The sequence below is a fragment of the Hippopotamus amphibius genome, chromosome 9, assembly GCF_030028045.1.
Source record: "Hippopotamus amphibius kiboko isolate mHipAmp2 chromosome 9, mHipAmp2.hap2, whole genome shotgun sequence".
NCBI lineage: Eukaryota > Metazoa > Chordata > Mammalia > Artiodactyla > Hippopotamidae > Hippopotamus > Hippopotamus amphibius.
The window spans coordinates 996,413-1,008,547 of NC_080194.1; the positions used below are offsets into that span (position 1 = coordinate 996,413).

The 12,135-nt window shown below is 42.0% G+C and overlaps 1 protein-coding gene across 15 annotated transcripts in view; it reads left to right on the top strand.

Moving 5' to 3' along the window:
- The window catches only part of CELF1 (CUGBP Elav-like family member 1), a 67,959-nt gene that overhangs the window by 26,661 nt on the left and 29,163 nt on the right, over window positions 1-12,135 (top strand). For 10 of the 15 annotated variants that reach the window (XM_057750460.1, XM_057750458.1, XM_057750467.1 and 7 more), the window contains one exon: window positions 8,509-8,548. The exons of the other annotated variants lie outside the window; for them this stretch is intronic. The gene's annotated coding sequence lies outside the window, so the exon portion shown is untranslated. Of the gene's footprint in view, window positions 1-8,508; window positions 8,549-12,135 lie in introns of those variants that run through there. 15 annotated transcript variants of the gene reach the window in all.

Below are 12,135 nucleotides of genomic sequence, written 5' to 3' on the forward strand. Positions count from 1 at the left end.
TTGCCTAGAGTAGACAGAAATAGCCCCTCCTTTTTAAACAGTTTTTAGGGAACATGACGGTAGCTGAATCTGCAAGCCAGATATATTTCTTTTACTCTCAGGATATTAGTTTCACCCATTTATGATCTCTGCCTTAGAAAAACATGTGTGGTCCATGTATCATACAGTTGTTTTCCCTTAAAACTACTCAGGTGGGTATCATGAGACCAGTTATCAAAATCAGCCTGTAAATTCTGAGTAGTTGTTATGCCTGAAGTTTAATAATCACCTCACAAAATAAGAGCAAACTAATATTTTGAGTTTCCTCCCCGAAAAAGCATTTTACAGACTGACTTATTTTACCAAATAGAGTGCTGTGGACGCACAAACAAGTCTTACTGGCTTGTTGTGGAACCTGGGTCACTCAATCTGGTATCTTCGCTTCAGTTCCCTCATCTGGAAAATTGGGAATGAAATGCTGAAGAATCTTCTTTGAGCACTCAGAAGAATAATTATAAAGTCATTTCCAGAAGGTTATGTATTATAGAAATGACTCTTCAGAGACATCAAAATTATAAGGTAATTTTAAAAGTAACTCTGACAGTGTTTTAGAAAAAAAATTAGTCACATTCTGCCTACATGGTACTAACATATGGTGCACCCCTGATGAGCTGCACAAGTGGGCTGAAATCAGAGTGCAGTTGGAGAGAGGAGCAGTAGTGACTCACTAGATGAGACAGATTTGGCCTTATGGCAGGACAGTGAAACTAAAGCGGAACTGGTAGTCTTTGAACATGTCAAATTTCAGCAAATGATACATGAATATTATGGGAAATTAGAATGACTGAGCCCTTGGGTTGGATTAGATGCTTTGTCAGTGTCTCAATCCCTGTAGCCCTTTGTGTCTTTTTGGCCCCCACTTCTTCTTCTTCTTTTTTTTTTTTTTTTTCAACTTCATTTTTGGTTGCATTGGGTCTTTGTTGCTGCCCACGGGCTTTCTCTAGTTGCAGCGAGTGGGGGCTATTCTTTGTTGCGGTACATGGGCTTTTTATTGCAGTGGCTTCTCTTGTTGCAGAGCACGGGCTCTAGGCATGCAGGCTTCAGTAGTTGTGGCACTGAGTCTCTAGTTGTGGCTCACAGGCTCAGTAGTTGTGGCACACGGACTTAGTTGCCCCATGGCATGTGGGATCTTCCTGGACCAGGGCTTGAACCCGTGTCCTTTGGCATTGGCAGGCAGATTCTTAACCACTGCGCCACTGGGGAAGTCCTGAGTCCCTACTTCTTCCACACATTGGGGAACCTTTGCTTCCTCTGACTTCTGTGTATGCTTTCCTATGTCTTTGCGAGGTAGAAGTCACTAGGCAAATATGTAAGAATGATATGCCTAGGACATTGGGTTCAAACTAGAAAGATACATAGGAGAGTTAGCAGTTCTGCCCAGAGAAAGCTGCAGGTTAGCCGTAGCTACCATATGTAAATTGCTGCTGCTACATCCATCAGTTTTGCTGCCCAAGGCTGACAGTGATGCCAAGGAAACAGGAGGAGCTAAAGACAGAATGAGATTCCTACTCCCTCCCGTGCCAGTAGAGAGCTGTATGGGGAGAAGAGAAGGAATGCTTAATGGTGATTTGAGAATTACTTTGAGAGTATAGGCATTTTGGGAGGAAGTAGGAAAGAGATTTTTTAAAATGTATTTTGCATTCCCTATCTGCCTCACCTGAGCACCTACAAAATGGAATGCCTCTCAGGTGAGACGAACTCTTGTGTAGCTGTGTGTGTAGTTATATGGAGAGATCACATAACTAAAGATCATAACTAAACAGGAGATGAGATGGACATCAGGGAAAGGAAGAAGAACAAAGCTCAGCTCACCACCATTCAACTTTGTTTTCCACTTTTTGTAGCAGTTTCAAAGGATTTGATAATTATGTTGACTTTGTGAAATAGGTTTTGCATTTATTAGTTGTGACATACAGATAAGGCTGACATTGGCAAAGTCAGGGTTTATGCCAATTTTGACTCGATTTTTTTTTTTAAGCGTCTTTTTTGTTTGTTTTTTTAATTTTTCTTTTTTGGCTGCATTAGGTCTTTGCTGCTGCATGCGGGCTTTTTCTCTAGTTGTGGCAAGTTGGGGCTACTCTTTGTTGCAGTGCTCGGGCTTCTTAGTGCAGTGGCTTCTCTTGTTGCAGAGCACGAGCTCTAGGTGCGTGGGTGGGCTTCAGTAGTTCTGGCTCGCGGGCTCAGTAGTGGTGGCTTGCGGGCTCTAGAGTACAGGCTCAGTAGTTGTGGCGCACGGGTTTAGCTGCTCTGTGGCTGTGGGATCCTCCCAGACCAGGGACTGAACCTGTGTCTCCTGCGCTGGCAGGCGGATTCATAACCCCTGCACCACCAGGGAAGTCTCCTGACTCTTGATTCTTAAATATGGGCTGCTCACAAGAAAATGTTTATAATTGTCACATGAAAAAAGTGTTGCCATATTGCATAACAGGGTTAACACTACTGAACTGTACACTCAAAAATGATTAGACGGTAAATTTTATGGCTGGTTTTTGTTTTTCGGCTGTACTGCGCAGCCTGTGGGATCTTAATGTCCTGATCAGGGCTGCAGCCTGTGCTCCCGGCATTGGAAGTGCAGAGTCTTAACCGCTGGACCTCCAGGGAAAGTCCCTATGTGTGTATTTTTTACCACTTTTTTTTTTTTTTTTTTTTTTAAAGCTGGGGAAAAATTGTCACCTCCAAAGAAAGTATGAGCAGGCTGGCCAGTGGCGAAGGAGGTGAGGTTGGGATCGGTCTATAAACTTGCTCCTGGGGTCAGGGAGAGGACACACGTAGTGACTCAGTCAGTAAAGAATCAGAAGCCCCAAACTTAAGTCTGTAGCTTGGGAATAGCAGCCACGGGGCAAGTGTCACAAGAGGGGGAGGGAAGTGATTTTTACACACCCCACAGAGAAGGTGTCACGTTTTCCCCGCTGACCGAGACAGGTCAGGACTAAGCCTGGTGTACTGCGGGCCTTCGGCCGTTTAACATGGAGCCGTTTACTGTGCTGGAAGGAGATGCTCCGGGAATGAGGAGAGCAGAAGAAGGGAACTTGCTGTGCATTTGGCTGTATTTGTTTAGGCCCCCTCATCACCCCCATTTTATAGGTGAGCACATTTTGTTGCTGAGTGCTCTCACGCATTTTGTTTCACCGGGTGCTGTAGTCTCTGAGGTAGATTCTGCCCACTGACAGTGTGATGTGTGTGCCCAGGTGTCTGCATTAGAGTCTGGTGGCAGCTGCCATATCCCCTGCTGTAGGCTCCGAAGGAAGGGAGGGAGGTAGAGTGGCTCCTCCAGGCACACTCAGCCGGGTGAAGCACTCATCGCCGGTGGAGCTTTGCGTCATGAAGAGCTTGGCTAGCTGGGATAGCTTCCAGAGTTGATCCTTCTATCTGGTTATTTGGTTTTCTTAGGGTCTGGGGATGGGAGGACATGCAGTTTTCCAAAGCCAGTAAGCCCAGCCTTCTTATTGAGCCAGCCATATAATAGGAGGAAAAAGAAAGAAGTGAGGGCATTACAGACAGTCTAAAGGTAACAAACGTTTTTAAAAGCACAATTTTCCCAAGTCATTCCTGTTGTTTGTCTCCTCTTCCAGTCAGAGATTTGTACAGTGCGTGGCTTGAGTGTATTCTGGGCATCCACTTGGTTCCTTTTGAGGTACATGTATAGTTGAGTTCTCTTTTACAGGTGGGGAGATTGACACTTAAGAGATGTTAATGAGCTTGATCGGATTCCCATCTAGTAAGTAACAGCAGGAAGTTTTCACTACCCTTAATCACATCTCTTTCAGGACAGATGAGGCTTTGAGACATTTACCTACTTAAAAGATTTGTCTTAGAAAAATGGTCGGATTCAACTTTACGGTGCTCGGCATTTAAACAGTCTTTTCTGTGGTTTGTGTGTGTGATCTTCCTTATAGACGATTTTTAACCTGATGTTCTATAGGACCCAGACTGTTCAGTGTAGAGCAACTTACTACAGTGGACAGAGATGCTCTGGGAAAGATGGGGCTAGGAGAAGGGAATTTACTGTGTGTTTCAGTGTATCTCGGCTTTCAACCAAGGGTCCAACTGCCTGGCTTTATATTCCAACCAACTCCTTCATTGCCTGGGTTCGTGTGATCTTGAGAGTTACTTCATTTCTTTGTGTCTTTTCTCATCTGTAAATGGAGATAGAATAGGTAGGGTTAAATACAAAGGACCAAAAACACCACACTGCGTACAGTAAATACTCAGAACATGTTAGCTTTTATAATTGTGGCCTTGTAAATGACTGGCCATTTCTCCCTGCTTTCTGGTGATGTTATGCGAGGTTTTTTAAACACTGTACACCATCAATTTGAGGATACACACGTTTGTATCGTTGATGGCATCTTAAATCCCTTGGTTTGTGATCGCCTATTAGATTCGAAGAGAAAAATCTGTTCAAAAAACTATTCATCTCGAGCTTCCCTGCTGGCGCAGTGCGTAAGAATCCGCCTGCCAGTGCAGGGGACATGGGTTTGAGCCCTGGTCCGGGAAGATCCCATATGCTGTGGAGCTACTAAGCCTGTGCGCTGCAACTACTGGGCCTGTGCTCTAGAGCCTGCGAGCCACAACTATTGAGCCCACGTGCCACAACTATTGAGCCCACGTGCCACAACTACTGAAGCCTGAGCGTCGAGTCTTTGCTCTGCAGCAAGAGAAGCTCCCATTCTCCACAATGAGAGAAAGCCCTCGCAGCAGTGAAGACCCAACACAGCCAGTAAATTAATAAATTTTAAAAAACTGTTCATCTCAAAGCTAGATATAAAATTGGTGAATTAGCTATTGTTTTGAATTATCCAGGCCTGTTATCAAATTTCCCAGGGGACCTAGGATTACCCTGAGGGCCAGGAGAGGCAAACAGGAGGGATGTGTCTCGTGCGGGGAGCCCTCCCCTCTCCCATCTTCAACCTGAACAGCTTCACCTTTATGTTGATGGGAAAAACACTGCATTTAAAAGTATTTCAGAAACCTCTCATCTGAATGGTTCAGTTCTTCTTTAGCTCCCTGCTTTATATCCAGATATTATTGAGAGCACTTAAAATTGTTAGTAAGTTAGTGAGTTATGCTAGTGAGGCTAGGGTCATGGGTTCCGGCCTTATGTAGGTCACTGAGCATTACTGTGCCTGTTAGCAGCCTTTGTATCTGGAGTTTGATTCAGTGCATGCTATGTAAGAGTTGTTGGTGGAGATTGAGTCAGTGACCATCTGTCTTTCTGTGAAGGACTGTGTTTTGTTATTTACTCAACATACAGGCCAGTAGAAAACTCTGAGAAATAAATCTTGCCTATGCTAATGGAGGTGTGTAGGTCCGTTACTACCAGCAAAAGTACTCCTACGCTATAGGAGATCTGAGACCTCTCCTATCAACCCCGAGAGATGATACTGTTCTTGCATCCTTGAAACATGTCAAGATCATATATAAGTTCCAGGATATATTCCAAAACAAAATATAAATTCTTTCCAGATTATTTATTGTGGGATAGGTGCTGTACCATTGACTTGCCAAGTACAATTTTATTTTAATAAATTTATTTATTTAATTTATTTATTTTATTTTTGGCTGCATTGGGTCTTCGTTGCTGTGTGTGGGCTTTCTCCAGTTGTGGTGAGTGGAAGCTACTCTTCGTCGAGGTGCGTAGGCTTCTCATTGCGGTGGCTTCTCTTCTAGAGCACAGGATATGGGTGCTCGGGCTCAGTAGTTGTGCCGCACATGCAGTTGCTCCGCAGCATGTGGAATCTTCCCAGACCAGGGCTCGAACCCGTGTCCCCTGCATTGGCAGGTGGATTCTTTACCACTGTGCCACTAGAGAAGCCCGCCAAGTACAATTTTAATACTTCATAGTGGGTCATGTTTTGAACATCTAAACATTATTTATTTATTTAATTGGCTGTGTTGGGTCTTTTTTTGCTGTGCGCGGGCTTTCTTTAGTTGCGGTGAGCGGGGGCTACTCTTCGTTGTTGTGCGCGGGCTCTTCGTTGCTGTGGCTTCTCTTGTTGCGAAGCACGGGCTCTAGGCGCGTGGGCTTCAGTAGTTGCAGCACATGGGCTCAATAGTTGTGGCCCACAGGCTCTAAAGCGCAGGCTCAGAAGTTGTGGCTCACGGGCTTAGTTGCTCTGCGGCATGTGGGATCTTCCTGGAGCAGGGATCTAACCTGTGTCCCCTGCATTGGCAGGCAGATTCTTAACCACTGCGCCACCTAGGAAGCCCCCCCCTTAACTCTTTTCACCCCTCTTTGGAACCACTTTTATGCCTTCACACATGGTGATTAAGAACATGAAGATAATGTTAATAGAAACAGACCCTGTGGCGCTCCAGGGAAGTATAGGACAAAGGTAGTTCAGGCTTCCACACAGATCTTAATGCATTTTGTTTGGTTCTCCACAGAAATGAAAGATGTAAAAAACTCAGACCTAAAGCTTTTAGTTTCTATTTAGCTTTCCTCTTTCCCCAAAGCATTTTTGTTTTCTTATAGAGCAGGCAACAGAATGTAGGAAAGGTAAAACTGGAATGACGTAGCTTTTAAAGAAAATACTTTCTTGTGTGTTAGTCTTTCTCCTGTCCTGCAAGTGACTACGGACTGTGTGGAGGAAGACAGTGTGTCCTGTTTGTGTGTGCTTAAGTTTTCTTTCAAAAGTCTTTGGATGACTTAGTAGGATGATTAATATCCTGCTTATGTGTTTTTTAAATAAATAATTCACTTTTCTTTTTCTCTTGGCTATGCACCTAGGGTGTTCCTTAGCCCCTGTAGGGCTGCTGTGTTCTCTGGGACCTAGATGTGTGTCCTTTATACTTTAATATAATGGCTCTTCTTAACAACCCCAAGCCTCCCTTTTGCTCTTTGTATCCTGAGATTCCCCAACTAGCATGCAGTGTGAGTCTGGTCACACAATAGCAGTGTTTCTCAACTGTTCCATGCAACATATTGGGAAACACAACTCCTTGGTCTTTTATTTGCCCTTTATATCTTCCAGAGTAAAACTAACAAGTAGACATTTAGCTTGTTCTCTACCCTCCAAGGTAACAACTACTCCAAAGCCCTCTCAAGACACACTGACTCAATAAAAGTTTGTGCTGCCTAGATGGTCACATTTCTTAAGAAAGACCATGGGCTCTGGAGTTAGAATCCCTCACGTGGATTATTTTAGCATCTAAATTCTTAGAGTAGTCCCTGCCTTAAATGGCGATAATGATACAGTATTGAATGAGGTATGAACTTAGAAAACTTAAGTTCCTTCCCTCTTAATAACTTCTGATGATGTAGGAAGGTCCAAGAAAGTGCTTTTAGAAGTTTTTTTGTTAGTGTAGATTTTGCATTAAAATGGTTGAAAGCATCATTACTTCATTAGCAAAATTAGAGACCAATTAGGTCCTTGTGAAAAGTCAAATTATGTACTCAAGCACCCATTTTATGCCAGTCAAGAAATATGTCTTTGTGTTCATGGAGGGTAGGTAGAGTGCAGTGTCTCATGCTGAGTTTTGTCTTTCAGAATTGTTATATTTTCTAGAGTAGATTTGGTGATTTTCAGCAGTTCTCTAGCTAGAGCCAGACAGAAGTACAGCTGGCAGGAGTTGTAGATGGAAGTTTGTAGGAATTTGGGGCAGCTTTTATAGAACCAGTCCTTACTTGCAAGATTGTTCGATAATGTTTAAAAATGAAACAGATTGGTTTTGTGGTTCCTCTGTTTGCTTTTACCTTCAATTAACTTGCCCATCTTCTGATTATTTTTGGTTTCAGTGGTTCACCGCCATCCTGAGGCCACCAATATGCATTTACAAGGCAGGAACTTGGGGCTGCCTTTGAAGAGCTTTATGCCTGGCACCAGCCTGTTCAGGAAGGTTGCTTTGGGGAAATAGCATGGCCCCTTCACATTAATAATACAATCTTTAATTGCTAAAAGGATTACACAGCCTTTAGCTTTAGTGTAGTTTCCCACCCAAAAGCAGATGCTAAAAATGATTGTTGGGCTTCTAGGTGGCGCAGTGGTTGAGAATCTGCCTGCCAATGCAGGAGACACAGGTTCGATCCCTGCTTCCAGGAAGATCCCACATGCCGCAGAGCAACTAAGCCCGAGAGCCACAACTATTTAAAAAAAAAAAAAAAAAAAAAGTATAATGTAAAAAAAAAATAAAAATGATTGTTTTGGTGACCTAGATGTGCTGCAGTTCAACCTCATAAATCCTAGTCATTGTTTTGCTATTTGTTGTGACATTTTGGGGTAAGCCTCTTCTTAAGCCTTTTAGTACTTTAGTTCTCCATTTTTTAAGTTGATGGTGTTCTTAAATTAACTTTGAGATGTTAAATGTATTTTATCTTTAAGGTATTGTATACTTTAAAAATGGGAGAGGGAGGGTTTGTTATCTTCAGTCTTGGTGACAAAGGGGCTTTTCTTTGGAAAGAAGCTATGTACCCGAAATTATGATAAGTATAGGTATGGCCCACTTATTTTTCTTTCCTTGGTTTTTTAGAGTGAAGACAGTAGTCCAGAGAGGGAGGTGGAAGCTACAGGTATGGGCTAACTGCTGGATGGGTGTGCGCTCTGTGGTTATCTTTTTAACCTTCTTGCATGAGGCCTGTTTTGCAGATGTGAAAAAAATTGCCTTCAGGAAGGTGATGGCTTTTTTCCTACATTATGGGATTAAATTTCCTATTCCTAGGAAGCTAGATTTTTTTTTTTTCTTTCTTTTTGCTCCTTCCTCTTTCTCCTTAGCCATTTTCCCAAGTCAGGCTTATTTCCCATTTGGACCAGCTGCTGCCTAGTTCTAACAGCGGGGGCTGGGCAGGGGATGGAGAAGGAGAGGAGGGGAGGGAGTGTATGTGTGTACATCTACACACAGCAGCTGCCCAGCTAGCTTTCTTTCCCCTTTCCACTTCATAGTTGGAAGACCCCAAGTAAACTAGAACAAGGCTGAGGACAGAACTTAGTGGATTTTACACAGATAATACTACCCTCCTGGAACCAGAATTTGTTCAACATATTGATTTTTAAATCAGCACTGGAGTCTAAAGAAAGCTTAAACTTACAGTATATTGTTATCAACTAACAGTTACACTTAAGTTCCAAGACTAGTTTGGGACCTGAAAATATGACCTGATTTGATTGGTGGTCACAGTTTGACAGGACAGTTAATTTGGTCAGGGTTAGTCCCAGAAACTCCACGGGAGGCTCTGAGCTAACACTTTTGCTGAGAGCACTAAGCACAGAAGAATGTCTTTCTGCTGGTCCTTTGACACTGATTGGGGAGAAGATAGTAGTGATTAAGCGTATGGGGAGGAAATGGAAAACTTTTAGATTTAAAAAAAGGTAAATTTTCCTCCCTTCAACCTATCTTCTCATATACCATATATGATAATTTTATAGGCAAACCAACTTGCACACAGCAATTACTAAATTTAGTGTTTTTGTCTTAGTGATTTTAGATTTGGAATAGCACTTTTTTTTAAAAACAATATTTCTATTCCTTCTTTACTTTAAACCCCCCCTCCCCCTTTCAGGAATTTTTTCATTGTCTAGATTCTCATGGAAACTCAACAAAGGTTTTTTGTTTTAAATTATACTTAACTGTCACATTTTTGCAAAGAGTCTCCCACAAAGTGAGATGTCACAGAGATAATTAGCAATTTAGGTCAGTATATTTTTGCATATGCAAGGTACTAGCTTGGGAGTTTTAGGAGACCCACTAATTATATTAGAAGTACTAAATTTTGGAAATGAAATTCAAGTCCATAAAGGTTTTAGGCTAAATATTAAGTTATTCTGGTTGGTTATTTTCAAGTGGTATCAATTGGTTGCTTCTTTTCTATATCCCTTATATATCATCTAACTGCCAGAAGCTCTGGGGGGGGAAAAACATCCAGTCTGCTTAATTGTTTTAGGTTATGACTTTTCCCTAGGTTTTGCACTTTTCCTTAAATAGACTGAAGATGGGGCTTTTTAATGACATAGGCTCTCTTTTATAATTTAGTGGTAGGTTCTAATTTCCTCTGTGCTCATATAACCAGACTTCACATTTTTGCCCTTTAAAGCACATTTGGATTATTAAATGAGATGGAAGAATAAAACCCCTCACCTGTCATTGAACTCCCTGGTTACGTCAATCAAGACAGACAGCCTGACGATTGCACGTACCACCTGGGCTTTTTTGCTCAACTATGCTTTTCTTTGCTCTTTCACTCTTTTGATAAAACGAATGCTGTGATTTCTAGCATTTTTCTCTTCTAATCTAGTTTTTAAATTGTTTATTCCTTTCTGATATTCTAAATGCAGGGTGTGCACTTCTTTTGAGGGTTTCCGATATCCTCTGATCATTTTTAATGATTTGGATTCTTAATGTTACAGCAGGCTGATTGCTCCTACCTTCACATAATCAGACTTTGAATTGTTGCCCTTAGAAAAAAAAGCAGAGAGTGTTCAAGGCAAAGAAGACTGAGATGGCCGACCAGGGAGAGACAAGAAAACCAGGAGTGTAGATTCAGAGGCGCGGTGGGAGGAGGCTACGGGAAAGTCAAGGCCTCCTTTTGCAGTGGACCCTGGGTTATAAGCCTGGAATGTGTTTCTGATTAAGAAATTTTAAAAAAACAACTGCTTATGGAAAGTTTTCTGTGAATAACTTTTAATTCTACTTTTTAATTTCCCCCTAATAGCTGCATTTTTGTATTTCCATAATTGTTTTTTATTATCACTTAACTTTGTAACCCTTTCCTAAAAGTGAGTGATTTGTGATTAATTTCTGTTCTTTCTTTTCCCACAAGCATGTTGAATTTAATTACACTGAGATGACTCTGTGACCTGCCTAAAGAGAATCACCCTCCCTCATGTAATAACATTTCCATCTTGTAGGTTTTTAAAACAGTGCAGCCTTATAAATTGTAAAACGAATTTTACAACATTACAGGCTTTGGCTTGGTAAAAATCACGGTAAGGAGTGTACCTCTTCCATACACTGCACAGTACTCTCTTGTGATACATGTGATTCTGATTAAGATAGAGATGTAATGAGAAGTCATGTATTTTTGGTGAGTAATAAAAGCGTAACAACCAGTGGGCTTCCTGAAGAAAACTTGATTCCTTTTTAAAGGAATCCTTGAACTAAAAAATCTAATTTGGTTGTTAACTGGCCTCACAAAGCTACTCGTTAGTCCAGGTAGTTTCCTATAGGGAGAGGCATATGTTTGACTCCAGTGTACTTGGAAACAAAGAGCAACCTAACCAGTAGCTCAGCCAGCCCCAGCTTGGGGTACCATCTTCTTTCTGTCTGGCAGTCAGGGCTTGGTGAACTGTGTGTGCTGTGTGACCGTTGCACAGTCTCCTCTTGCAGCCTGTTTTTGCTTCCTCTTTTAATAGGGTGGAAGAGAGCTCCTGTCACTTCTGTCTCTAAGGTAGTAGATCAGATGGGCAGGGTCTCTGACAAAACAGAAAAGCAGTTATCTGCTATTTTAGTTCTAAATTTTGGGTGATTATGTCTGGACATTGAACAAGAAGACACAGTTCCTGCCTTCCTCAGTCAGATGCAGACAGGTGTCAGCCATTGTTACACAGACTAGAACATTATTTTAAGCCTAGAGCGTTTAATGCCATGACGTCACTGCCTTTCATTATTTTTTGTTAGTTAGGGGTTCATTCGTTTACCCCTTTACAGGCTGAACATAACTTCTTTTTTTCAAAGTTCCCTGTATTGTGAACTGAGCTTGAGTGAAGTGAAATCTTTGAGGTAAGGCAACCCTAATGATAAAAGTGGAAAGAAGGCCTGTGAAATGTGGGAGCCTTCAGAGGTACAGTTTTAGAGTCACTGCTTAAATATTGAAATGCCACCATTTGTTGTTTGGAGAGATGTGGAGCTAAATTGAGAACGGGAGTACCACATCTGCCTTGACTGCTAAGTATATCCATCTCTACTGTTCACCCGTAATAGAATTTTTATGTGCGTATTCATTAATCTTGGTTTTAGGAACAGTTTAAAAGAGGGTAGCCAGTGAAGGGACTTGGTCTGCATTCCTGTGTCCTGCCGTTAAGTGTCCGAGGGTCTGTCCCTGGTAGGCCTCAGTTCTTTTTCATTATTATCACTGTGGTGGCTTTTTGTTTTTCTTTTGTTTTT